Source organism: Moschus berezovskii, chromosome 23 (assembly GCF_049115385.1).
Source record: "Moschus berezovskii isolate FMDL1 chromosome 23, NW_MosBer_1.0, whole genome shotgun sequence".
Classification (NCBI taxonomy): domain Eukaryota; kingdom Metazoa; phylum Chordata; class Mammalia; order Artiodactyla; family Moschidae; genus Moschus; species Moschus berezovskii.
Window position 1 is genome coordinate 43,899,137 of NC_142482.1, and position 26,506 is coordinate 43,925,642.

The 26,506-nt window shown below is 40.5% G+C and overlaps 1 long non-coding RNA gene across 3 annotated transcripts in view; it reads right to left on the minus strand.

Moving 5' to 3' along the window:
* The window catches only part of LOC148774200 (uncharacterized), a 60,406-nt gene extending 34,319 nt beyond the window's left edge, over positions 1–26,087 (minus strand). The window contains exons 1-5 of one of the 3 annotated variants that reach the window (XR_016036106.1): positions 25,844–26,086; positions 20,652–20,758; positions 7,249–7,365; positions 6,077–6,180; positions 3,667–5,368 (exon numbers count right to left, since the gene is read on the minus strand). This is a non-coding gene — a long non-coding RNA (uncharacterized LOC148774200). Of the gene's footprint in view, positions 1–3,666; positions 5,369–6,076; positions 6,181–7,248; positions 7,366–20,651; positions 20,759–25,843 lie in introns of those variants that run through there. The other 2 variants (XR_016036105.1, XR_016036107.1) reach the window with 2 other exon arrangements.
* Between the last annotated feature and the right edge of the window lie 419 nt (positions 26,088–26,506).

Genomic DNA, 26,506 nt, shown 5'->3' on the forward strand with positions numbered 1-26,506 from the left:
GGAATAAAATCCAGCTGTTAGCAAGACTGTGTTTCTCTCCTGAGGCTCTGGAAGAGAATCTGTTCCCTTGCTTTTTCTAGCTTCAGAGACTGCCCCACATTTCTTGGCTCATGGCCCTTTCCTCTTTCAGCAAAGCCAGCAACAGCTTGTAAAGTTCACCTCATATCCCATCACTCTGGATGCCCCTTCTGCCTCCCTCGTCCATATTTATGGATCCCTGTGATTCCACTGAACCCACCTGGACAATCTAGAACAATTCCCCTGTCTTAAAGTCAATGGACCTTAATTTCATCTGCAACTTTAGTTCCCTTTTGCCATTTGTTGTTGTTCAGTCGCTAAGTCGTGTCCAACTCTTTTGTGACCCTATGGACTGTAGCCCACCAGGCCCCTCTGTCCATGGGATTTCCCAGCCAAGAAGACAGGAATGGGTTGCCATTTCCTTATGCAGGAGATCTTCCTGATCCAGATATTGAACCAGTGTCTCCTGCATTGGTAGGCAGATTACCACTGAGTCACCAGGGAAGGCCCTCCCTTTGCCATAGAAGCTAATTTATCCATAGTTCCCCAGGGGGATTAGAACACAGATATGTTTGGGGGCCACTATTCTGCCTCCCACAGGGGCTTATTTACGTTTAAAATGAAAGCTCATCTACATTTAAGGTTGATGAGTGTAGGTGGTTGGTGTGACTTTCCATAGTGGTCTATAGATGTACTTCTACCATGGGAAAGGGGAGTGTTGACTCTTGATTTTTATGTGGGTGGGCTGGGCCTGCTCACACAGAAACTGCTCATTAGGGCGAGGTAGGGACATGAGCTAGCCATGCCCCTTGGTAGCCAAAGGTAGGTTGTTTATACTTTGCAGAGGCATTCTAGAATAATTGTGCTTGGCCACAGCTGCCATTCTTTTTTGCTTCCTGCAGATGATACCACCCTTATGGCAGAAAGCGAAGAGGAACTAAAAAGCCTCTTGATGAAAGTGAAAGAGGAGAGTGAAAAAGTTGGCTTAAAGCTCAACATTCAGAAAACTAAGATCATGGCATCTGGTCCCATCACTTCATGGCAAATAGATGGCGAAACAGTGGAAACAGTGTCAGACTTTATTTTTTTGGGCTCCAAAATCACTGCAGATGGTGATTGCAGCCATGAAGTTAAAAGACGCTTACTCCTTGGAGAGAAAGTTATGACCAACCTAGATAGCATATTAAAAAGCAGAGACATTACTTTGCCAACAAAGGTCCATCTAGTCAAGGCCATGGTTTTTCCAGTGGTCATGTATGGATGTGAGAGTTGGACTGTGAAGAAAGCTGAGCGCCAAAGAATTGATGCTTTTGAACCGTGGTGCTGGAGAAGACTCTTGAGAGTCCCTTGGACTGCAAGGAGATCCAACCAGTCCATTCTAAGGGGGATCAGTCTTGGGTGTTCATTGGAAGGACTGATGCTGAAGCTGAAACTCCAATACTTTGGCCACCTCATGTGAAGAGTTGACTCACTGGAAGACTCTGATGCTGGGAGGGATTGGGGGCAGGAGGAGAAGGAGACGACAGAGGATGAGGTGGCTGGATGGCATCACCGACTCAATGGACATGAGTTTGAGTGAACTCCGGGAGTTGGTGATGGACAGGGAGGGCTGGCGTGCTGTGATTCATGGGGTCGCAAAGAGTCAGACACAGCTGAGCGACTGAACTGAACTGAACTGATGTTGATTGAAAAAGTCCTGAGAAAATTCAAACTATCCTCCACTGACCTTATAGCTCCCCCTCTTCCTTTTCTAAGTGACATTGAAGGGCTCCCTTTGTATATCTGATACATTCCAACAAGGTTTTTCATAATATTCCCCTACCCTCTTTTCAAATCTCAATAGGTTGCTTCCAGCTTCAATGAGATACCAGATATCGAATACCTAATATAAGGTAGATATTTCAGTTGGAGAATTTAGTTGCAAACTTACTTTAGTTAGTCCAAGCAGTACAGAAATTTTTTTAAACATATTAGTGTCTAGGAGGGCCAGAGAGTGAGACATGGAGGTTAAGGAACCGGGAACAATGCCCAGATTATAATGCTGAACACTTCACAGACTGGACACAGTTCTGGACAGAAGATGCAACTGCTGGGCTCCTGGTCAATTCTGCCTCTGTAGGCTGAATGCCTCTACACCACTCTCATCAGAAACGATTCTTTCTGGAATCTCCTTATTCGTGTCACTCTTCTGAACTGGTGATTTTTCTGGGTATTACTGATTGACAGACTCTAAGTCCTATGTGTATGTGTGTGTGTGTGTGTGTGTGTGTTCGTTTGTGTATCCCAGCCACAAAGGAGGCTGGAAAAGTGAGTTCTGGTTTCTATGCTGGGAAGTCAAGGATTCAAATGGTGGGGAATTATCCAAATAAATTAAAGATGTTAAAAAGTTTCCAGAAAGCTTGACAAAGATTTGCTATCTAGGTAATCAGTAAATAAAATCTCTTTTTCCCAGAAAAAAATTAACAAACTGGAATGGATACATAAACATGTTAGCTGTATCTCAGGCAAAGTTCAAGCAAAGTTCACTATGAAACTGTATTATGAAAACCTTCAAACATATGCTAAACTTCAACTTTATATCAATTCTTGGTTAATCTTGTTTTAGTTGTGTGCCCCATTTTCCCTGATGATTTTGAAGCAAGTCATAAACACCAAGTCTTTCCATTCACAAATCTTTTGGCATGTATCTCTAAGAAATCAGTATTACTTGAGAATTTTCAGTTCTGGAGAAGCAGGAAGGCACATCCACTTGTCTGGTTTTGCAACAGTACTCAGATTCCCCTTCAGGATCACAAATATTTACCTAGTAAACACTATGTGGAAGATACTGGAATAGGTAGCTCATATTCTTCAGGCGTTTACAACCTATTCATTTATTTACCCATTCACCCGGTCAATAAAAGGTTAATAAATACTAGCTATCTTTCCCATATCTGGCTCAATACAGAGATTAATAAAAATATAGTCATTGCTTATAGGGAGCTTTTTGTTGTTGTTGTGGACTATTTTTAAAAATCTTCATTGAATTTATTGAATATTGATTCAGTTTTATGTTTTGATTTTTTGGCCGCAAGGCATGTGGGATCTTGACTATGTGACCGCACCGCCTTCCAGTGATGGCAAAGTCTTAACCACTGGACCGCCAGGGAAGTCCCTTTCAGGGAACTTTGTTGGAGAACAGACAAAGGTCTGACGTGTTAAATAAGAAAGGAGGAGATAAACTATTAGTCAGTTAAAAAGATGTCATAAGCACTATGTGATCACAGAATGAATCAAGAAAACAGTAGACAAAATCTTCTAAGTTTTTATGGAAGATTTCTGATATGCTAGTTCCCAGTTACTCATAGGTAGAAATTACATACCTATTGAATGTAGTTGAATATCTTTGATTCAGTGCAAGAACAGATATATTATACACACTTTAAAACAGAGAGAAAGAACACTGTCTAACACATTTGCTAAAATTTCCTTTTGGGGGAATCCATAAAAGCACATAAAGCCCCCAAATGTATTGTTTATTTTTACACAAATATTATGTTATCCAGAGTTATATCACTCAGAAGGGATATACTAGCAGACGTGTAACTTCAATGATTTCCAAACCCAAAGAGGCAAATATCTGACTTGTTACGGCTATAACAAGTTGGTTTGAGTGTGAAGAAGGAACTACAGCCTTCCATGTATCTAAGTAAAACATGCATAAATGATACCAGAGCTGAGCTGAATTTAAAAGTTTTCAACTCAGATTTTGTAAGTGCAGCAGTCTCCCAACCCTCCATTTCCATCATTTTCGGTGGAGACTGAATTGTAAACAAGGAAAGAACTCCATTTGGACAGGACAAATTGGTCTAGTGTTTGGACAATCCTCAAATTGCTGAACTCTGAACACATGATCTACATAAGATAGCATATCCTTAATTGACACCATCCATATCTCACATGCCTGGATGTATAAAGTATAATGATTCATGTAAAAAAAAATAGGGCAAAAGTTACCCTAAAAGTAAAGTTAGAATTTCCCTAGTGTGTATGGCAAACTAACCTGGGAGGGACAGTACCTTCTGAGTGAACAGGTACTTGGCTAGGTTCTTTTTCAGCCTGCATTCTTTGTACATGTCACCTGACTTGGAAGTGGCTGTCAAAGAAGTTATAATAGTGACCAAGAAGCTCAAAAACAAATTGCTTTTCAAAGACCTTCCGTATGTTGAGCAACTGAATGGGTACTGCTATAGTCATAGGGAAAATTCTTTCTAAAATTTCTTGGAAGATGAAGAAAAATGTGGAAAGTGAAGAAAGGGACAAGAACTTCCGTGCCTTTGTCCACAGAAAGTGGATGTCAAAGGGCTGTCTGGCCTGTGACCCTAGGGTTCTGCACTGTTATCCTCAGGTTTGTGGAGGGAAAATGTGATTTCCTGAAAAGACGTATTGATTGGCTTCTCCATTTTCATCATAAAAGTAGACTGGAGGTTGCTGATGTAACTTTATTCTTATTGTGCATTTGACTCCTAATTGTTTCATGGCTGTGCAGAATAGAATCAATAAGTCTGAACAGCATCTTTTGACAAGCTGAATTACGAGGCTCGCCCTTGGCTAGCAATTGGGAATTTAAATTTGGGAAGGGTTCCCATGGTTAACTGGTAAGACGGGCTCACTGAGCCCAAACTATTTGTACTAACAGTATCAGTTCAGTTCAGTCGCTCAGTCGTGTCCGACTCTTTGCGACCCCATGAATCACAGCACACCAGGCCTCCCTGTCCATCACCAACTCCCGGAGTTCACTCAAACTCATGTCCATCGAGTCGGTGATGCCATCCAGCCATCTCATTCTCTGTCGTCCCCTTCTCCTCCCGCCCCCAATCCTTCCCAGCATCAGAGTCTTTTCCAGTGAGTTAACTCGTCGCATGAGGTGGCCAAAGTATTGGAGTTTCAGCTTTAGCTTCCTTCCAATGAACACCCAGAATTGATCTCCTCCAGAATGGACTGGTTGGATCTCCCTGCAGTCCAAGGGACTCTCAAGAGTCTTCTCCAACACCACAGTTGAAAAGCATCAATTCTTCGGTGATCAGTTTACATCAAACACCTGATTTTCTTCTGGGAGTCTGGAATCTGGCTATATACCAAACAGGGGGTACCTATGTGACTGGCCTCCAATAAAAACCCTGGGTGCTGACTCTCTAACAAGCTTTCTTGTTTGAGAACAGTTCATCTGTGTCATCACAGCTTGCTGCTGGGGGTATTAAGTGCATCCTGAGGGACTTCCTTGAGGGATGACTGAAAGCTTGTGCCTGGTCCCCTTGGACGTTGCTTCATGTACCTTTTTCTTTTGCTGATTTTGCTTTGCCTTCTTTCACTGTAATAAATCATGGCCAGGAGGTCAAATACATGCTGAGTCCTGTAGTCCTCCTAACAAATGATCAAATCTGGGCATGGTCTTGAGATCTTCCGACACAGTTGGAAGATCTATTAGGCTTATTTAAAAGAAGCATGAGGGAATTCCCTGGTGGTCCAGTGGTTAAGAATCTGCCTGCCAATGCAGGAGACCCAGGTTTGATCTCTGGTCTGGGAAGATCCCACATGCCTTGGGGCAACAAAGCCCGTGTGCCATAACTACTGAGCCCACCTGCTCTAGCATCCTAGAGCCCATGCTCAGCAACAAGAGAAGCCACCGCAACGAGAAGTCCACGCACCTCAACTAGAGGGTATTCCCACTTCCTGCAACTAGAGAGAGCCCATGTGCAGCAACGAAGATCAGCACAGCCAAAAAAATAGATAAAAAGAACAGTATAAGAGGAGCATGAGAAGATAATGGCCTTGCATTTTGGCGAATTGCCATCGTCTTTATATTTATTGCACTTACTAAGGTAAGATCAGTGTGCTCTAGGGGATGGGGTTATAGACCTTAGAATGGAAAAGTGTGAGATAAGGAGCCCAACTATGACTTGAGCAAGTAACTTTGCCAATTAAAGTTTCACTATCTTTACATGTAAAATGTAGATAACAATACCTATACCAAATAATTATTCTAGAGATTAAATGAGATAATGTATCTAAAACTTACCTCTGTATTTGGCACAGAATCATAGTTCAATACTGTTGCTGTGATTAAAGGAAGTCTACTGAGTTGTATCTTCAAATATTCTTCTAGTTGATAAAATAGTGTATCTATGGTAGAGAAAAATCTAAATTATTCCTGATATTGAAGAAAGATTACAGAAAGAAGGAACTATACTTATATATTATCTTACATACAATATATGCATTATATTTCATAATATTCATATTTCATATATTATGAATATAAAATATTCATAATATGTATGGGCTTCCCAGGTGGCTCAGACAGTATAGAATCTGCCTGCAATGCAGGAGATCCAGGTTCGATCCCTGGGTTGGGAGGATCCCCTGGAGAAGGGCATGGCAACCCACTCCGGTATTCTTGCCAGGAGAATACCATGGACAGAGGGGCCTGATGGGTTCATGAGCTTGCAAAGAGTTGGACACCACTGAGCACCTTGCACTTTCACTTTTATAATATGTACATAAGATATATACATGATATTTCAACTTGTATTTTTTCACATTATAAAGCTAATACACACTTAACTGTTAAAAGCATTTACGTGATACAAAAATATAAAAAATAGTGAAATTCCTCCATAATTTTACAGCTTCCCTTCAAGATCTGGTAGTTATTCTTTAGGTTTCTTTATGTGTATATAGACACACACAATTTGAAGGAAAAAGTGGATCACATTACCCATATTGTTTCATGTTCATTCACTAATATACCTTGGCACTTGGCATTCCATGTCATTCCACGTAGGGCAACCTCATATTTTAAAGTGAGAGTTGGCTTCCTATTGTTTGGACATGCCATAGCCTGTTTAACCAAGCCCCTTCTGATGAACATTTGGATTGGGTGTAAACCGAAGTTATTATAAACAGGGTTCCCATAAGTAAATTCTACATTTTATTTTTAAGAAGTCTTTTCGCTGCACATACAGCATGTGGGATCCCAGTTCTCTGATCAAGGATCAAACCTGTGACCCTGCATTGTCAGCGTGGTGTCTTTACCATTGGACTGCCAACAAAGTCTCAGTAAACGCTACATTTTAGAGAAGAATTCCTGCTTTCTTCATTCCATTAGGAAAAATGATAAAAGCATGAAAAAGGGGGAAAATATAAAGAAAAGTCTGGTTTTCTCTTAACTAAATTGAGAGACAGACATACTTAACCTGGAGATGTGGGCTGAGAGAGCTTGACTCGTGCAACTTGCCTCCAACGGCAACTTCAAGGTCAGACAAGCTTAGAACACCAGCCAGTCAGAATCTGATTTCTAAAAGAAAACTGAAATGAAAAAGCTGTGTTCAAACAAAATTGAGATTGTAAAAGGTCGCACAGTGATTGATGTCTCCGTAAAAATTTGGCCTGGTTTGGGTCCTGATTTGACCCAGAATATACATGAGACAACTGAGGGAATTTGACTACCGACTGGATACTTGATATTAAGGAATTTTAAACAAATGCATTAGATTTGGTCATGATGTTATAATTATGTTGATTAGAATCCTCAAGTTTCAGAGAAACACACTGAGATCCTTGAAGATAAAATCATGATGTCTAGAGTTAGCTTCAGAATCATCCAGGTGGGGAGGAAAGAATTGTCTATATGAGAATATACAATGGGGCAAAGATAGTCTTTTTGATAAGTGGTGCTGGCAAAACTGGACAGCTATGTGCAAAAGAATGAAATTAGAACACTTCATAACACCACACCCAAAGATAAACTCAAAATGGATTAAAGACCTAAATGTAGACCAGAAACTATAAAACTCTTAGAGGAAAACATAGGCAGAAAACTTGATGACAGAAATCAAAGCAAGATCTTCTATGATCCATCTCCTACAGTAATGGAAATAAAAACAAAAATAAACAAGTGGGACCTAATTAAACTTAAAAGCTTTTTCACAGCAAAGGAAACTACAAACAAGGTGAAAAGACAATCTTCAGAATGGGAGAAAATAATAGCAAAGGAAACAACTGACAAAGAATTAATTTCCAAAATATACAAGCAGCTCATACAACTCAATACCAGAAAAACAGACAACCCAATCAAAAAAATGGGAAAAAGACCTAAACAGACATTTCTCCAAAGAAGACATACAGATGGCTGATAAGGACATGAAAAGATGCTCAACACCACTCATTATTAGAGAAATGCAAATCAAAACTACAATGAGATACCACCTCATACTAGTCAGAATGACCATCATCAAACAGTCTACCAACAATAAATCCTGGAAAGGGTGTGGAAAAAAGGGAACCTTCTTACACTGTTGGTGGGATTGCAAACTAGTACAGCTGCTATAGAAGACAGTATGGAGATTCCTTAAAAAGCTAGGGATGAAACCACCATATGACCTTGTAATCCCACTCCTAGACATATACACTGAGGAAACCAAAATGGAAAAAAACACATGTACCACAATGTTCATTGCAGCACTCTTTACAATATATAGAACATGGAAGCAACTTAGATGTCCATCATAGATGAATGGATAAATAAGTTGTGGTACATATATACAATGGAATACTATTCAGTCATAAAAAGGAACACATTTGAGTCAGTTCTAATGAGGCAGACAAACGACTATACCCTACTATACAGAGTGAAGTAAGTCAGAAAGAGAAATATAAATATCATATACTAATACATATATCTGGAATCTAGAAAGATGGTACCAATAAATTTATTTTCAGGACAGGAACGGAGAAACAGACAAAGAGAACAAACCTATGAACATGAGGGAGGGGAGGAGGGAGAAGGTGAGATGTATGGAGACAGTAACATGGAAATTTACAATACCACATGTAAAATAGATAGCCAATGGGAATTTGCTGTATGACTCAGGGAACTCAAACAGGAACTCTGGGATAGGATGAAGGGTGGGATGGGGAGGGAGATGGGAGGGAGGTTCAAAAGGGAGGGGACAGGGTGTACCTAAGGCTGATCCTTGTTGATATATGACAGAAAACCACAAAATTCTGTAAAGCAGTTATCCTTCAATTAAAAATAATTTTTTAAAGAATTGCCTATAAATGTGCATATGTGAGGGTGTGTGAGTAAATTGTATAAGCTGGATCAAGGGACTTGATGGTATCATTCTTTCTAGTTTTGTATGTGGTGAAATTTTCTGTAAGAAGTTGAAAAAACAACTAGGCCTTGATGACTAATTATGTCTGTGGGGGCAGAAAGAAGTTTTGAAAGGATGTGAGGGTGAGGAAAGGGCACTTTATCAGGGTTGACTGGTACTAATAATGGAATTTTATTTTCCTGGAGTTCGTCCAGGGGTATGGAGCTTTTTATTCTTAAGGTCACTGACTCATGGGAGGAAATGAAAGCAAACCAGGACATAAGCTTTTAATTTTAAAGGATTTCTTTTAAATAAAGAGAAAGCATGCCTTTAAAAATTCAAGAAAGAAATCACAAAATCTGAGTAACTAAGAATCTGAAGTAATAGCAATGAATGAGAAATAAACATGCCCAAGTTAATGCTGCAGTCACTCAGTTCAGTCGCTCGGTCGCATCCAGCTCTTTGCTTTAATGTTGCAGTCACTCAGTTCAGTCGCTCGGTCGCATCCAGCTCTTTGCGATCCCACGGACTGCAGCACGCCAGGCCTCCCTGTCCCTCCCACGCCAGGCTCTACGTCCCTGTAGCACGCCAACTCCTCCCAACCAACTCCTGGAGTTTACACAGAGTCACGTTCACTGAGTTGATGATGACATCCAACCATCTCATCCTTTTCTCCTTCTGCCTTCAATTTTTCCCAGCATCAGGTGGCCAAAGTATTGGAGTTTCAGCTTCAACATCATTCCTTCCAATGAATATTCAGGACTGATTTCCTTTAGGATGAACTGGTTGGATCTCCTTGCTATCCAAGGGACTCTCAAGAGTCTTCTCCAACACCACAGTTCAGAAGCATCAATTCTTTGGTGCTCAGCTTTCTGTATAGTCCAACTCTCACATCCATACATGACTACTGGAAAAACCATAGCTTTGACTAGATGGACCTTTCTTTTTTTTTTTTTTTTAATTCTGGAGCAGGAACATGTAAACAATCATTAATGTGAAACAGACCTCAAGTTCAACATCATAACATGTCTTGGTGTAAGTGTTTATTTTGCCTTGGGTTATTGAGCATTTTGGATCTCTGTGTTTACAGCTTTCATCAAAATTGGGAGATTTTCAGCCAAATATTTCTTCTTCTTCTCCACTTTCTCTTTTTTAGGATCTCCCAATTACCTGTATGCTAGACCTTTAAATTTGATGATAGATTATTGAAGACCTGCTTAATTGTCACCATACTTTTCTCTGTGCTTTTTAGTTCAAGTAATGTCTATTCTTTCTTTCAAGTTTACTGATGTTTTCTTCTCAAGTGTGTAATCTGCTATTAAGTTCATGCAGTGACTTTTTCATTTATTTCATTGTTCAGCTATAGAAGTTTTCCACGAAGTTAAAAAATACTCTATCCTCTTATTATGTTCATGTTTTCCTTAAAACCACTGAACAGATGTACAAAGCTGATTTTATGTCATTTTTCTAATTTCTTCTTTGTCATATCTGCATTGTTTTATTGAATTCATGATCTCCTTGTTTTGTGACATATTTTTTAACTTCTTTGCATGTCTAGTTTTTTTAAATTATTGGATGTTAGATATTATAAATGTTATATCATCAAACATCTAGACTTGTATTTCTTTAAAGGATGATGAGCTTATTTTGGCAAGTAGTTATTTGCAGACCAGCTTGACACTCTTGAGTCTTGCTCTTAAGCTTTGTGAGGGGAGCTCTAGAGTATCCCTTACTTTAGGCCTAATTTAACCCTATTGCTAAGCAGTGATCCTTCTGGCATCTCTAATGAATGTCCTGGGAGTTCTAAAATGTCTCTCCACTCTGACAGTTTAGAACTCAATTGTCTCCTAATCCTTTGAGAGTTCTTGGAATTGTTCAGTTTATAGCTTTCTAGTATTCTGAGGTTGTTATTTACCTAGCCCTGAGAATAAAAATCTTATAAATGTGAACTCATTTGTATTCAGTCAAAGATGGAAGAGGATTTCTTTGCAGATTTCTGGAACTCGTTAGTTTAGTGAAATACATTAATAGATTTTCAAATGTAGAATCATGCTTGCATTTTTTTTGGATAAACTAAAGTAGTTCATAGTATCCTTCTCCCCCACCGCTGCCTTTCTAGATGGACCTTTCTTGGTGAAGTAATGTCTCTGCTTTTTAATATGCTGTCTAGGTTGGTCATAACTTTCCTTCCAAGGAGTAAGCGTCTTTTAATTTCATGGCTGCAATCACCATCTGCAGTGATTTTGGAGCCCCCCAAAATAAAGTCTGTCACTGTTTCCACTGTTTCCCCATCTATTTTCCATGAATTGATGGGACCAGATGCCATGATCTTAGTTTTCTGAATGTTGAGTTTTAAGCCAACTTTTTCACTCTCCTCTTTCACTTTCATCAAGAGGCTCTTTAGTTCTTCTTCGCTTTCTGCCATAAGAGTGGTGTCATCTGCATATCTGAAGTTATTGATATTTCTCCTGGCAATCTTGAGTCCAGCTTGTGCTTCATCCAGCCCGGCATTTCTCATGATGTACTCTGCACAGAAGTTAAATAAGCAGGGTGACAATATACAGACTTGACATACTCCTTTCCCGATTTGGAACCAGCCTGTTGTTCCATGTCTAGTTCTGACTTTTGCTTCCTGACCTACATACAGATTTCTTAAGAGGCAGGTCAGGTGGAGGCGTGGGTCGGTGGTGGCCTGCTGCAGGGTTGGGGGCACTGAGTGTAGCAGTACATGCTTGGGACTTTTTGAAGGAGGTTGCCATTATCTTCACTACCTCCACCATAGTTGGGCCCCAGGTAAATAACAGGGAGGGAACACAGCCCCGCCCATCAATAGAACATTGGATTACAGATTTACTGAGCATGACCCCACCCATCAGAATAAGACCCAGTTTCCCCCTCAGTCAGTCTCTCCCATCAGAAAGCTTCCATAAGCCTCTTATCCTTCTTCATCAGAGGGCAGACATTGAAAACCCAATCGAAAATTAACTAATCTGATCTCATGGACCACAGCCTTGTCTAACTCAATGAAACTATGAACCATGCCGTGCAGGGCCACCCAAGACAGACGGTCATGGTGGAGAGTTCTGACAAAACGTGGTCCACTGGAGAAGGGAATGGCAAACCACTTCAGTATTCTTGCCTTGAGAACCCCATGAACAGTATGAAAAATTAATGTTGCAAATAGTGGTAAATAAAGTGGTGTCAAAATTTATCTTAAAGATTAAAGGAGAGAGAAATTAGTCCTGATCTGGGTGGGGGTGTCAAACAGCATGGAACAGTGATTTGTTTGGTCAGTAGATCTGGATCCAAATCTCATCTTTGCCACTTACTAGCTGTGATGTCACAGTTAACCTCTCTGAGTATCAATTATAGGCAGAATATTTTGCCAAACTTACAGCTTTGCTGTAAAAAATAGAAACATTGACTATGAATGACATAACTCTTGGCACATAGATTAAAAGTAATAGTCATGACTGATCTGAGTTGTTGTATGGCAGAAATCAACACAACCTTGTAACTCAATTATTCTCCAATTAAAAAAAAAAGAGAGACTAGCTTAAAAAAATTGCAGTATGAAGAGAAGTCATAGTGTGGATATAATATTAACACTGTTTTCATATTCATTTATTCATTTTTTAAGAAATGATAATAAGTCAATATCTTTGGGTTTAAAAAGTCATCTGTTTTTTGACTGACTAGCGTTCATTACCTCTTCCTAACAGGACAGCCAATTTCAAGCACTTCTCCTCTATCATGTGTAGCCTTGATGGGAGAGTAATTCCAGTGGGTTGTCTCTCACTTTCTCTCATGACCTTGGCAGAGTAAACTCTCTTTTGAGATTCTGACAACTAGTTTATCCCAGACATCCCGGAAGAGCATTCCTGCCAGGAAACAGATCCTTTAGTTCTTTTTTGCTCCCAGAGCTACTTAGGGTCCTGCCAGCTTCCAAGGCAAGTTCTCTTAGCTTCTTATTGATTTGCAGAGCTATCCGTTTCTTCACAATAGCTCATTTGGTGGAGGTAGCCAGTGTTGGGTTTTCCCATTAGCAAGCAAAAATTCTCATTATTTTATTCCAAATGACAGTTGCTTAAAGATTCTTGGAGAAAGAGGCTATTGTAGGAAACAGAGAAAGATAGGGCTTGAGGGAGCAAAATTCAGCAGAAAGTTACTAGAGGAAGGAGGGGGAGACAGAGGAAGAAAGGCTACATTTTTTACATCCCTTCCCTGTCCCAGCAACAGCCAGATCCACCTCTCAACTGAACCAGTTTCTTACTGTGGCCTGTACTTCAGATACTACCCCTCCAAACTGTCCAGGGCCTATCTGCGACTTCACAGGCACATCCCATGCAAGTGTTTCCCCACCCACCAACCAAAGGCTTCATATCTCTCAACCAACCAGTCATTCCATCCCTGCCCCACCCCTGCCAAGCCCTCAGACCTACCTCACCCTTGTTTGTCTCTATTAGACAATTATTTTAGGTTGAAATGTTTAGGTGAAGATGACCTGAAGTAGGAAATTAAGACTTGTATGTTTTCACAGAAGTGCTCCTTTAAAAATAGAATCTAGGCCTGTCAAGTGGTTGCTTTTTAAACAAACATACTATGACAAACCTCAGTTCAGTTCAGTTCAGTTCAGTCGCTCAGTCGTGTCCGACTCTCCACGACCCCATGAATCACAGCACGCCAGGCCTCCCTGTCCATCACCAACTCCCGGAGTACACTCAAACTCATGTCCACAGAGTCGGTGATGCCATCCAGCCATCTCATTCTCCGTCGTCCCCTTCTCCTCCCGCCCCCAACCTTTCCCAGCATCAGAGTCTTTTCCAGTGAGTCAACTCGTCGCATGAGGTGGCCAAAGTATTGCAGTTTCAGCTTTAGCATCAGTCCCTCCAATGAACATCCAGGATTGATCTCCTTTAGAATGGACTGGTTGGATCTCCTTGCAGTATAAGGGACTCTCAAGAGTCTTCTCCAACACCACAGTTCAAAAGCATCGATTCTTCGGCGATCAGCCTTCTTCACAGTCCAACTCTCATATCCATACATGACCACGGGAAAAACCATAGCCTTGACTAGACGGACCTTGGTTAGCAAAGTAATGTCTCTGCTTTTTAATATACTATCAAGGTTGGTCATAACTTTCCTTCCAAGGAGCAAGCGTCTTTTAATTTCATGGCTGCAATCAGCATCTGCAGTGATTTTGGAGCCCAAAAAAAACAAAGTCTGACACTGTTTCCACTGTTTTTCCATCTATTTCCCATGAAGTGATGGGACCAGATGCCATGATCTTTGTTTTCTGAATGTTGAGCTTCAAACCAACCTTTTCACTCTCCTCTTTCACTTTCAAGTGGTTGTCAAGTGGTTGCTTTTTAAACAAACATACTATGACAAACCTAGACAGCATATTAAAAAGCAGAGACATTTTTTTCTGGCTGAGTAATAGTCCATAGAAAGGAATGCATTTGAGTCAGTTCTACTGAGGTGGATGAACCTAGAACCTATTATGCAGAGTGAAGTGTGTCAGAAAGAGAAAGATAAATACCATATTCTAATGCACATATAAAGAATCTAGAAAAATGGTTCTGAAGAATTTATTTACAGGGTGACAATGGAGAAACAGATTTAGAGAATAGACTTATGGACACGGGGAGAGGGAAGGAGAAGGTAAGATGTATGGAAAGAGTAACATGGAAACTCACAGTACCATATGTAAAATAGATAGCCAACAGAATTGGGGCTCTGTATTAACCTAGAGGGTAGGATGGGGAGGTAGATGGGAAGGAGTTTCAAAAGGGAGGGGATATATGTATACCTATGGCTGATTCATGTTGAAGTTTGACAGAAAACAGCAAAATTCTGTAAAGCAATTATCCTTCAATAAAAAATAAAAAGCAGAGACATTACTGACAAAGTTCTGTCTAGTCAAAGCTATGGTTTTTCCAGTAGTCATGTATGGATGCGAGAGATGGACTATAAAGAAAGCTGAGAGCTGAAAAATTGATGCTTTTGAACTGTGGTGTTGGAGAAGACTCTTGAGAGTCCCAAGGAGATCCAACCAGTCAATCTCAAAGGAAATCAGTCCTGAATATTCAATGGAAGGACTGATGCTGAAGGTGAAGCCCCAATACTTTGGCCACCTGATGCGAAGAACTGACTCACTGGAAAAGACTCTGATGTTGGGAAAGATTGAAGGCAGGAGGAGAAGGGGATGACAGAGGATGAGATGGTTGGATGGCATCACCAACTCGATGGACATGAGTTTGAGTAAGCTCTGGGAGTTGGTGATGGACACGGAAGCCTGGTGCGCTGCAGTCCATGGGGTTGCAAAGAGTCAGACACGACTGAGCAACTCAACTGACATGAACTCAAACATCCAAGAAAATTAAACCTATTAAAACCTGTTAAACCTATTAAAATCACGACCTCAGAGACTACTGAGTTATCTAATAATGTACCTACTTCTCAGATTTCTGAAACTTATTTTTGGTAGTTTAAGCCTTATTTTTCTCATCCAATGTATATATTCTGAGTGATCTAGGATGCTACAAACTTTGGGTCTGAGACCAGTTATGGTTCTAAAACTGTTAGCTTCAGAAAGGACACAGATACATTAAGCAATTATAAGAAGCAATGGGGGAAGGGATAGTTAGGGAGTTTGTGATCAACATGTACACACTGCTATATTTAAAATGCATAGGGCTGCCCTGGTGGCTCAGTGGTAAAGAACCTGCCTGCAAATGCAGTAGACATGGGTTTGATCCCTGGTCTGGAAAAGTCCCACGCGCCATGGAGCAACTAAACCTGTGTGCCTCAACTATTGAGCCTGTGCTCTAGAGCCCATTCTCCACAAGAAAAGCCATCGCAATGAGAAGTCCGTGCACCACAACTAGAGAGTAGCCCCCGCTGCCTGCAACTAGACAAAAGCCCAAGGAGCAAAAGACCCAGCATAGTAAAAATTAAATAAACAAATAAAATTATTTCAAAAATAAACAAAATGGATAACCAACAAGGATCTACTGTAGAGCACAAGGAATGCTGTTCAATATTATGTAACAACCTAAATAGGAACAGAATTTGAAAAAGAATAGATACGTGTATAACTGAATCACTTTGCTGTATACCTGAAACTATCACAACACTGTAAATCAGCTATATTCCAATATAAAATAAAAAGTTAAAATAAAATTAAAGAGCTATATCTTAAAAAAAAAGCAGGAGATTCAGATAATTCATTTTTTTTCTTCCTTTTTTAATTAAAAAATTCTTTTTTCTATCAGATAATTCATTCTTAAACAAGCAAGTGTTTTTAGGACTATATACAGCTTGCAGAAAGTTCTTGGCAATATCCAAAACATGTGAGCAAATTGACATCTCTTAAAAGTGGTCATAGCTCTAGCACCTGAATTGTGGTTTCCAGACACTTATTTCCAACAAAAGAAGCCAAAGCTTTTAGGAGAAATAGCTAATTTGAAATCTGGAGCAGGAAATCTACCAGATAAATGTGGAATAGCTTATCGTACAAGAGGCAAGGAGCTGTCAAATACCATTAGGATCATCTCAAAAAGACTCACAGAAGTCAATCTGAAGAGAGTCCCACTGGCCAAAATGAACTGATTCAAGCATTAAGATTAATGGTTTGGATTAAAATTCACCAAATATGTTAACTCAATGAATTCAAATGGTACTAAAAAGAAATTGGAGGACTGGGGAAAGAATCAAGCATTTATCCTCCCTTTCAATTACAAACTGTACAGTTAGGTAACTAGTCAATAAAGGGAAACATCTTACAAAAGGATTATAGTTAATTTATTTTTAAAAAGGAATAACAGTTCTTCATTTTGCACATCCTAATAAAATAATGAATCACAGTGGTGGTGGTTTAGTTGCTAAGTTGTGTCCGACTCTTGCAACCCCATGGACTGTAACCTTCCAGGCTCCTCTGTCCATGGGATTTCCCAGGCAAGAATACTAGAGTAGATCGCCTTTTCCTTCTCCAAACTGAACATCAAAGTTTGGAGACATTACAAAAAGAGTCTGACTTCTCCGGAGGGGAAAAGCTTTCATCAGTCAATATAGGGCAACATTTCTCAAAATGTCTTGTGTTAAATTCTGTCTCTATTAGCTGTGATGCCAAAAATTATTTTCATCTTAAATAAGTTTGGGGAATGTGGAACACAGTATCCTTTCTTGATGATTCATAGTGCACATTAGTATATTAAATTCCTTTAATAAACAATGAAAAAAAAGCAAGTCTGACATCATGGGCATCCTGATAGAAGAAACAAAGCTTTACCTTATGCAACACTCAAGAGAAACACTGAACTTGAACCAAATCAAGCCTCTAGAGTCAACTAAAGGAAATACATAAGAAGGCAGAGGGATATGTTAAATTATTCCATGGGGATGCAATCTGCAAGATTCAGATGGTGTAAAACTCTGAGGATCAAAAAACATACTTTATTCTACAAACAAATTTTTAGGGGAAAGGAAATTGAAGGGAGTCTACTAATGAAAAATATATATCAGCCAATCATAAAATGGGAAGCTTGTTTAGATTCTGAAATTTTTTAACTCTAAAAAAGCTCCATTTATGACACTTAGGAGACAATTGGAAATTTGAACACTGACTATTTAATACTATTGAGGAATATATCAGGTGTAATATCTGCATACAGTTTTGTTTTAAAAGGGTCATTGCTTTTAGAGATTTATATATAAATACACAGATATAAGGGATTTATTTTCAAAAAATACTGGATAGAGAGAAATGAATGGGAGTTTGGCTGGGACCATGGGTTGGCTGTGGGTTGATGGTTGTTGTGCTAGGTAATGGGTATGTGACAGGTCATATTATTTTATCTACTATTGTGTGTATTTGAGATTCTCAGTGGCAGAACATTTTTTAAAAGAATGGTTATAATTTTTAAATGGATCTTTAGTGTCATATCTCACAAAGGAAGATCAAAGCAAGTCTGTTTTTCACAATGTTTAGAAAGACAAATACCAAATGGTCATTAGTGGCTGCCTCTAGGGATAGATTGACAATGATGGAGCAGAGATTTGATTTCTTCTTAAATACTTTATAGTCTTTTCTTTTAACAATAAATATGTATGTACTTTTATATTATATAAAGTTTAAGAAAAAAAATTACTTTTTGTGTCTATTAACTTAGCTCAGATGATCACAAATACCCAGTTCCTTAAAGAAGCAAAAGCATTTTTATAACAGTCACTGAAATGAAAGAGTATCATACATTTTGACCTGTAAAATTCTGATGCATTTTTTGAAGCCTTGTGATGATATAGCTCTGAGTCACATACAAAATCAAATAGATCATATTAATGGGGCACAAATTGACTTTGGAAAATGAGCATAGAGCCAAGGGAAAACAAGCCAAGGACTAGAGCCAGAGACTCCCCACCTACTCAGAGGCTGTATAATTTACTTGTCTAAATGGCCAGATCTAACAGGGATTGGGGACACCATATAACAAAATTAAGTGGGAGAAAAATGTGCTTATGTTACTCTTTCTTGCATGCCTGTGGCGTTCAATTTTTGTTCATAAAAGCCAGGGTAGAAAGCACACAACAGAACTTGTGACAAATTTATATAAGAGCCTCCGTTTGTTTTTGTGATGTGTCTTCAAATATGTTATCTCTTCAGGAGGTCATTTATTCATTCAATTTACCTGTGGTGGGAGGCAATATAGTAATGCTTTTGTTTCTGTTTGCCGCAAACCCCATAGCAAGCATTTAAAGGGCAGCTACTGTGTGTGCAGTGAGGTGTGACAGAGGTAATTATGGCCATAACAACCATTCTTTCAATAAATATTTGTGGTGCTTCCTAGGAGCCATGTGTCATTATAAGTCCTGTGGAGAGAGATGAACAAAGCAAAATTCCTTCTCTTAAGGAGTTTATGATCTAGTGGGATAGAGAGATAATAATACACAAACATATAATGTCAAATACTGATACAAATTTTGAAGAAGAACAAAACAGGATATGTAGATAGCTATGGGACTGCTACTGATGATCACATATTAAAAGGCTACTCTGTGGCAAATACAATAGTAGGAGCTTTGTACCCATAAGCTCAGTAACTCCACAACCTATGTGAAGGAGGCATGGTAGAGTATTTCTCTGCTACAGATGTGGAAAAGTGAAAGTCGCTCAGTCGTGTCCAACTCTTTGCGACCCCATGGACTGTACAGAATTCTCCAGGCCAGAATACCAGAGTAGGTAGTGTTTCCCTTCTCCAGGGGATCTTCCCAACTCAAAGATTGAACCCAGGTCTCCCGCACTGCAGGCAGATTCTTTACCAGCTGAGCCAAAAGGGAAGCCCAAGAATACTGGAGTGGGTAGCCTTTCCCTTCTCTAGTGGATCTTCCTGACCCAGGAATAGAACCGGGGTCTCCTATATTGCAGGCAGATTCTTTACCAACTAAGCTATCAGAGAAGCCCACAGATGTGGAAACCGAGGCTTAAAGCGGTGAAGGCCTGGGACATAGGTACACCTATGGCTGATTCATGTTGCTGTTTGGCAGCAACCAACACAATACTGTAAAGCAATTATCCTTCAATTAAAAATTAATAAATTAAAAAAAAAGAGGTGAATGTCCTTCAGCAAATAAAGTGGAAACAGCAGATTTGAACCTCTTCTTTCTTCCCCAACTCCCCTCCTGTCCCTTCCCATCCCACCCCCCCAATTTTAAACTTTGGGATCTTAACCATTATAAAGGAGGCACAGTAGAGAGATGGCAAGTCTCATTAAGATGGAAAAATGACCTCTCTCTTACACCAATGGCCACGTTGTATGCTGTCCCTGGGTCTCACTTTCTTCATCTACAAAACAAAGAAAATCACACCTACTGTATAGAGTAGTTTTTATGATTACATGGTAAAATATTTGTAAATCCGTAAGAACACAACGGTTTATCAAAAGTCCTCGATATATGTTATAGTCTCAATCATAATTGAGGGTCAGGTCATGAGGGGATTAATAAACACTGGGAATTTGCAGGTGGCACCTGATTACACAAGTCATGGGCATCTCAGGAGACCTCTGGGTGTTTGGGGGGAAACTGGGAGGACACTAAAGGCCAACATCATCCACTTCACATGTGCCTCAGGCAGGTCCTGGATACATGTTTAACATGCGAAGAAAGAGTAGCACCTAGACAGTTAACAAAACTGTTCTCTAAAAGTCACAGCAGGGGATAGTACAGGTTGCTTTCTTTTAATTAATAAGGACCATCCCAACTTGCTGCTTCAATAGTGTTTCCTCAAACTAGCTGAGAATCAAAATAATCTGGGGATCGTGTTGACAGCATAGACTCAAAGTTCCAGGGTAAACTACTTCTATGCTGGGGAAATTTTGAGGGCCACTATTGTAAACGGAACAAAAGCATTTGTTCATTGCTTCACCCCCAAAACCTAGAACAGTACCCGGTATGTAGGAACCAATTAGTATTTGCCAAATGAAATCTCTGTATTCTCACCTGCTTCCTATCATTCCTTCTCCAAACACACTGGACATTTTACCTTGGTGAAATAGTCTCTGAGATGCTCTGAATATTCAATGTGAGAGTCTTCTCAGGGGTGGACCCTACATAGAGGAAAAAGAAGATGAAATTTAAGGAGCATGGTCAGGATTTACTTGCTCCAAACTCTTCCTCTCTGTGTCCGCGAGTGGTAGCAATTTCTACCACTGCAGTTCTTCTTGGGTTAAGATGTGTCTTCGGGAAATTTCAATTACCAGACAAAATACATTATAACAAGAGAGGAAGGATGTTGGAAAGGGAGAGCTCCAGGGGTAAAAGCACTTTATTCATAGCTTATCACACATTGGACTTCCCGGGTGACTCAGATGGTAAAGAAGCTGCCTGCATTGAGGGAGACTCAGGTTCGATCCTTTGGTTGGGAAGATGCCTTGGAGAAGGGAATGGCAACACACTCCAGTATTCTTGCCTGGAAAATTCCACTGAAGAGAGGAGCCTGGCAGGCTACAGTCCATGGGGTCACAAAGAGTCAGACACGACTGAGCGACTAACACACACAGCAGTAAGGGAAAGCCTCAGGGCTTGGGGATGGCAGGCTAGGAGGAGCACATTGAAGCTGGTGGGGATGGGGGTTGGGGAGCGCTGCTGGGGCTGGGGTGGGCAGTGTTGGAAATGGTGGTGAGCATTTGAAGACTACAGAGAGGTTCACACTTAAACTTTTCCTGAGTAACACTTTGTCTATGGGGTGGGGTGGTGGGGGGAAGGGGATCAGGGGACATTAATGGCTCCAAGTGCTTGGTACACAGTTGACTCTGACCTGTTGAAATGTATTACTGAGAGTTAGCAGTTCAATTCCACATTTTTGGAAACCTTTTAAGTGCTAAGGTTTGGGATACTGCCCCAAACTCCCCAGACCCACAGCTGTTTCCCCAACTCTGGGAGACTTTTGAAAAGGTGTCCCTTTCCTTCTTTGTGACCAGAAATTCTCTGAACAATATGCTGGAGAAGTCATTTGACTTACCTCGTCTGTTTACTCTTTCTTGGGTATCACCATTCTTTGTTATCTAATTGTTCTTTCATATATTTTATCCATTACTTTTGATTATTTCAAACAAGAGGGTAAATCTGGTTCCTATTACTTCATCTTCTAGAAGTGGAAATATATGAGACATTCTTGATGCTTTTGTTTCTTACTCATTTTTGGTTTCAATTTGCCTTTCTCTGAAGACTTCTGATGTCAGGCACTGTTTCATGTGCTCATTGGTCCTTGATTTATCTTTTCAGATAAAATGTCCATTCAAATCTTTTGCCTGTTTTTTTTAAATTGGGTTCCTTATCTTTTTATTTTTGAGTTGTAGGAATTCTTGAGTTGTATATCATGGACCTGAGTTTTTCATCAGATATGCGTTTCTCAAATATTCTCTCACAGCTACAGAGTTTGCTATATCTCATTAAGCAGAAGTTTAAAATTTTTTGATAAAGTCTAATTTGTTAAAAAAAAGCAAGACAGTTTCAGAAAAACATCTACTTCTGCTTCATTGACTATTGCAAAGCCTTTGACTGTGTGGAGGATCACAATAAACTGGAAAATTCTGAAAGAGATGGGAATACCAGACCACCTGACCTGCCTCTTGAGAAAACTGTATGCAGGTCAGGAAGCAACAGTTAGAACTGGACATGGAACAACAGACTGGTTCCAAATAGGAAAAGGAGTACGTCAAGGTTGTATATTGTCACCCTGCTTATTTAACTTATATGCAGAGTACATCATGAGAAATGCCGGGCTGGAAGAAGCACAAGCTGGAATCAAGATTGCCGGGAGAAATGTCAATAACCTCAGATATGCAGATGACACCACCCTTATGGCAGAAAGTGAAGAGGAACTAAAAAGCCTCTTGATGAAAGTGAAAGAGGAGAGTGAAAAAGTTGGCTTGAAGCTCAACATTCAGAAAACTAAGATCTTGGCATCTGGTCCCATCACTTCATGGGAAATAGATGGGGAAAAAGTGGAAACAGTGTCAGACTTTATTTTTTGGGGCTCCAAAATCACTGTGGATGCCGATTGCAGTCATGAAATTAAAAGACGCTTACTCCTTGGAAGGAAAGTTATGACCAACCTAGACAGCATACTGAAAAGCGGAGACATTACTTTGCCAACCAAGGTCCGTCTAGTCAAGGCTATGGTTTTTCCCGTGGTCATGTATGGATGTGAGAGCTGGACTGTGAAGAAAGCTGATCGCCAAAGAATTGATGCTTTTGAACTGTGGTGCTGGAGAAGACTCTTGAGAGTCCCTTATACTGCAAGGAGATCCAACCAGTCCATTCTAAAGGAGCTCAGTCCTGGGTGTTCATTGGAAGGACTGACGCTAAAGCTGAAACTCCAATACTTTGGCCTCATGCGATGAGTTGACTCACTGGAAAAGACTCTGATGCTGGGAAGGATTGGGGGCGGGAGGAGACAGGGACAACAGAGAATGAGATGGCTGGATCGCATCACCAACTCGATGGACATGAGTTTGGGTGAACTCCGGAAGCTGGTGATGGACAGGGAGGCCTGGCGTGTGGTGATTCATGGGGTTGCTAAGAGTCGGACACAACTGAGCGACTGAACTGAACTGAATTTGTTAATTTTTCATATGGTTATGCTTTCTGTGCCATTTCTAAAAAATCTTTGTGTACTTTCAAGTCCTAAAGTTATCTTCTGTGCTTTCATAGTTTATTAAGATTAGGACTATGCTTCATCTCAAATTAATTTTTGTGTATGATGTGAGGTAGGGATAAAGGTTCATTTTTTCCCTCATATGAGCACTCTGGGCTTCCCAGTTGGTGCTAGTGGTAAAGAACCTAATGCATGCGACGTTAAGAGACATGAGTTCAATCCCTAGGTCAGGAGGAGGGCATGGCAAGCCACTAGAGTATTCTTGCCTGGAGAATCCCATGGACAGAGGAGTCTGGAGAGCTTCTGTCCACAGGGTCACAAAGAGTTGGACACGACTGAAGTAACTGAGCATGTATGAGTACTCAGCTCCTTCAGTACCATTTGTTGAAAAATAACAGATGGTTTCCATTGTGTTCCATCAACCTAATCTTTCAATCCTTTACTAGCACCAGTCTTGATTCTGGAGCCTTATTAAAAGCTTTGAAGTCAAATGGTGTACATCCTCCAACTTTATTCTTCTTTTTCAAGATTGCTTTGGCTATTTAGGTTGTTGGTATTTCCATATACATCTTAGAATAAACTTGTTAATTCCTATACAAAACCTTAGTGAGATTATCATTGGAAATGCATTGCACCTATTGCATCAACAGATCAGTTTGGAGAATTGATACCTTAAGAACTGAGTCTTCCTACCCTTGCTATTTTAGTGTTCATAATTAAGTTTTGATGGAATATACTAGATGGAATCATTCTAGGACTTTATCCATTGAATCTATACATTTATATTTATTGGTGCAAAGATTTTAATAGTTTCATTTACTTTATTTTTCGCTGTGCTAGGTCTCTGTTGCTGTGCAGGCTTTTCTTTCCTTGTGGCAAGTGGGAGCTACTCTCTAGTTGTGGTGGGCAGTCTACTCATTGAGGTGGCTTCCTTGTTGTAGAGCACGAGCTCTAGGGCCCGCAGGCTTCAGTAACTGAAGGGTGTGGACTCAACAGTTGTGGTTCCTGGCCTCTGGAGTGCAGGCTCAAAAGTTATGGCACACGGGCTTAGTTGCTCAGTGGCATGTGGGCTCTTCCTGGACCAGGGATTGAACCCACATCTCCTGCATTGGCAGCAGATTCTTTAATATTGAGCCATCAGGGGAGCCCCAAAGATTTGTATATTATGCTATCTTTTTAATGTCTGCAGTATCTATAGTATATCCTCTATCTTACCTATAATGGTGACTTATGTCTTTTTTTTCTTGACCAATAATATTACTAGATATTTTTGAATGTTGTTTTGATCTTTTCAAAGAATTAATTTCTGAATAGATTATTTTGAATAGGTTATCTCAATTGTATGTTAATTTTCTATCTTATTAGCTTCTGCTCCTTATTTTCTCTTTTCTTTCCTGTTTATTTTGCAGTTCTTTTTCTAACTTTCTGGAATTCATATTTAGCTCATTATATTTCAGACTTTCTTCTTTTCCACTGTCAACATTTACCTTTAAATATTGCTTCAATGAATCCTGCACGTTTGTTGTGTATATTTTCATTAGAACCTAGTTCTAAATATTTTCTCATCTATTATGATTTACTTTTGACCACCATAGCACCACGGGGCTTCCCTTGTGGCTCAGATGGTAAAGAATCTGCCCGCATTGCAGAAAACCCAGGTTCCATCCCTGGGTCAGGAAAATCCTCTGGAGAAGGAAATGGCAACCCACTCTAGTATCCTTGCCTGGAGAATTCCATGGACGGAGGAGCCTGGCAGGCTACAGGCCATGGGGTGGCAAAGACCCGGACATGACTGAGCAACTAACACTTTCACTTTTCACTTCAATATACCACACACATATTTGTTTCTTAATTTCCAAAAGTAAATGTTTGGTTTTGATTCTGAGCTAGGTTGCATTATAACATATGTAATATTATTTCTCTGTGTAATATAATCCCTTTGAAATTAGCTGAGATTAAACCTGTGTATAATCATCTAGGTAACTGTTACAAATGTGCAGGAAAATAATGTGTATTCTTTAGTTGTTGAGTGGTGGGTTATAAATGATACATGTTATTCATATCATATAAAGTCAATATATAAAAGTATGTATTATATATCATAAATAATATGTAGCATCTTGTATATGTTATACATGATATAGTGGCATTATATAGGAATAGAGACATTGCATACAATATTATATATAATATTTAAAGTAGCACATGTTATGTACGCTATAGAGGATATACATCTGTATGTATAATTTATTTTCTATTTTTTACTTGTTTCAAACAAGAGGGTAAACCTGGTCCCTACTATTCCATCTTAACCAGAAGTGGAATTACATGAATTATTCTTGATACTTTCACTTCCTACTAGTTTTGGGTTTTAATTCACATTTCTCTGATAACGAATGATGCTGGGCACTTTTCCATGTGCTCACTGGCCATATGTAGGTATAAACATCCATTAGGTCAGGTTTCCAAATTGCATTATTCAAACCCTGCTCATCCTTACTAACTTTCACCCCTAACATACCCCAACATGTACCTTTGGAGGCTACCAGTTTTCTGACCGTGGCTCTAGTGAGTCTGGAAGCTGCACAGGTTCCATCATCAGAATAAAATTCTTTCTGAAGACCAGCCATGCCCGGAGCTAAGTTCCTGCTTCCCCTCGAGGGAAAAGCAGCCCCGCCAGGGAGCTGCCCCGAGAGGCCGGGTGGAGAGGGCGTGGGGGCAGGGAGCGCCCCGCGCGCGCGGGAGGCCCCGGGGACCGTCCGCCCGAGCGGAGGGTGCGGGGCGGGTTCCCAGATGGCCTCGAGCCGCCAGGAGTCAGTGACGCGGCGGGGAGGAGCCTTTCCCGAGGTAACGGGGCGGCAGGGACCGTTCCCGAGGACCAGGTCCCGACGCCTGGGCCGCGCCCAGAAGGCACCCTCTGTCCCCACGCGGTTCCCAGCCAGGCGCCTCTCTCTGGTGGAGCCTGTTTTCTCTTCCCCCAGCTCTGGCGCCTCTCCCTCCCGCGCCTCCGAGTGCAGCCAGACTCCGGCTGTGCCTGCGCCTCCGGGGGCGCCTCCGCCCGGGCCCCCGCCCGCCGCCCGCACACCCTTCGGCGGGTGCCGCAGGTGAGAAGGCCTCGCTGGCTCGCTCGCTGCCGGCGCGTCGGAGCCCTCAGCGCGCCGCCGGCTGCGCCTGCGCACTCGCGACTGGTTGCTCA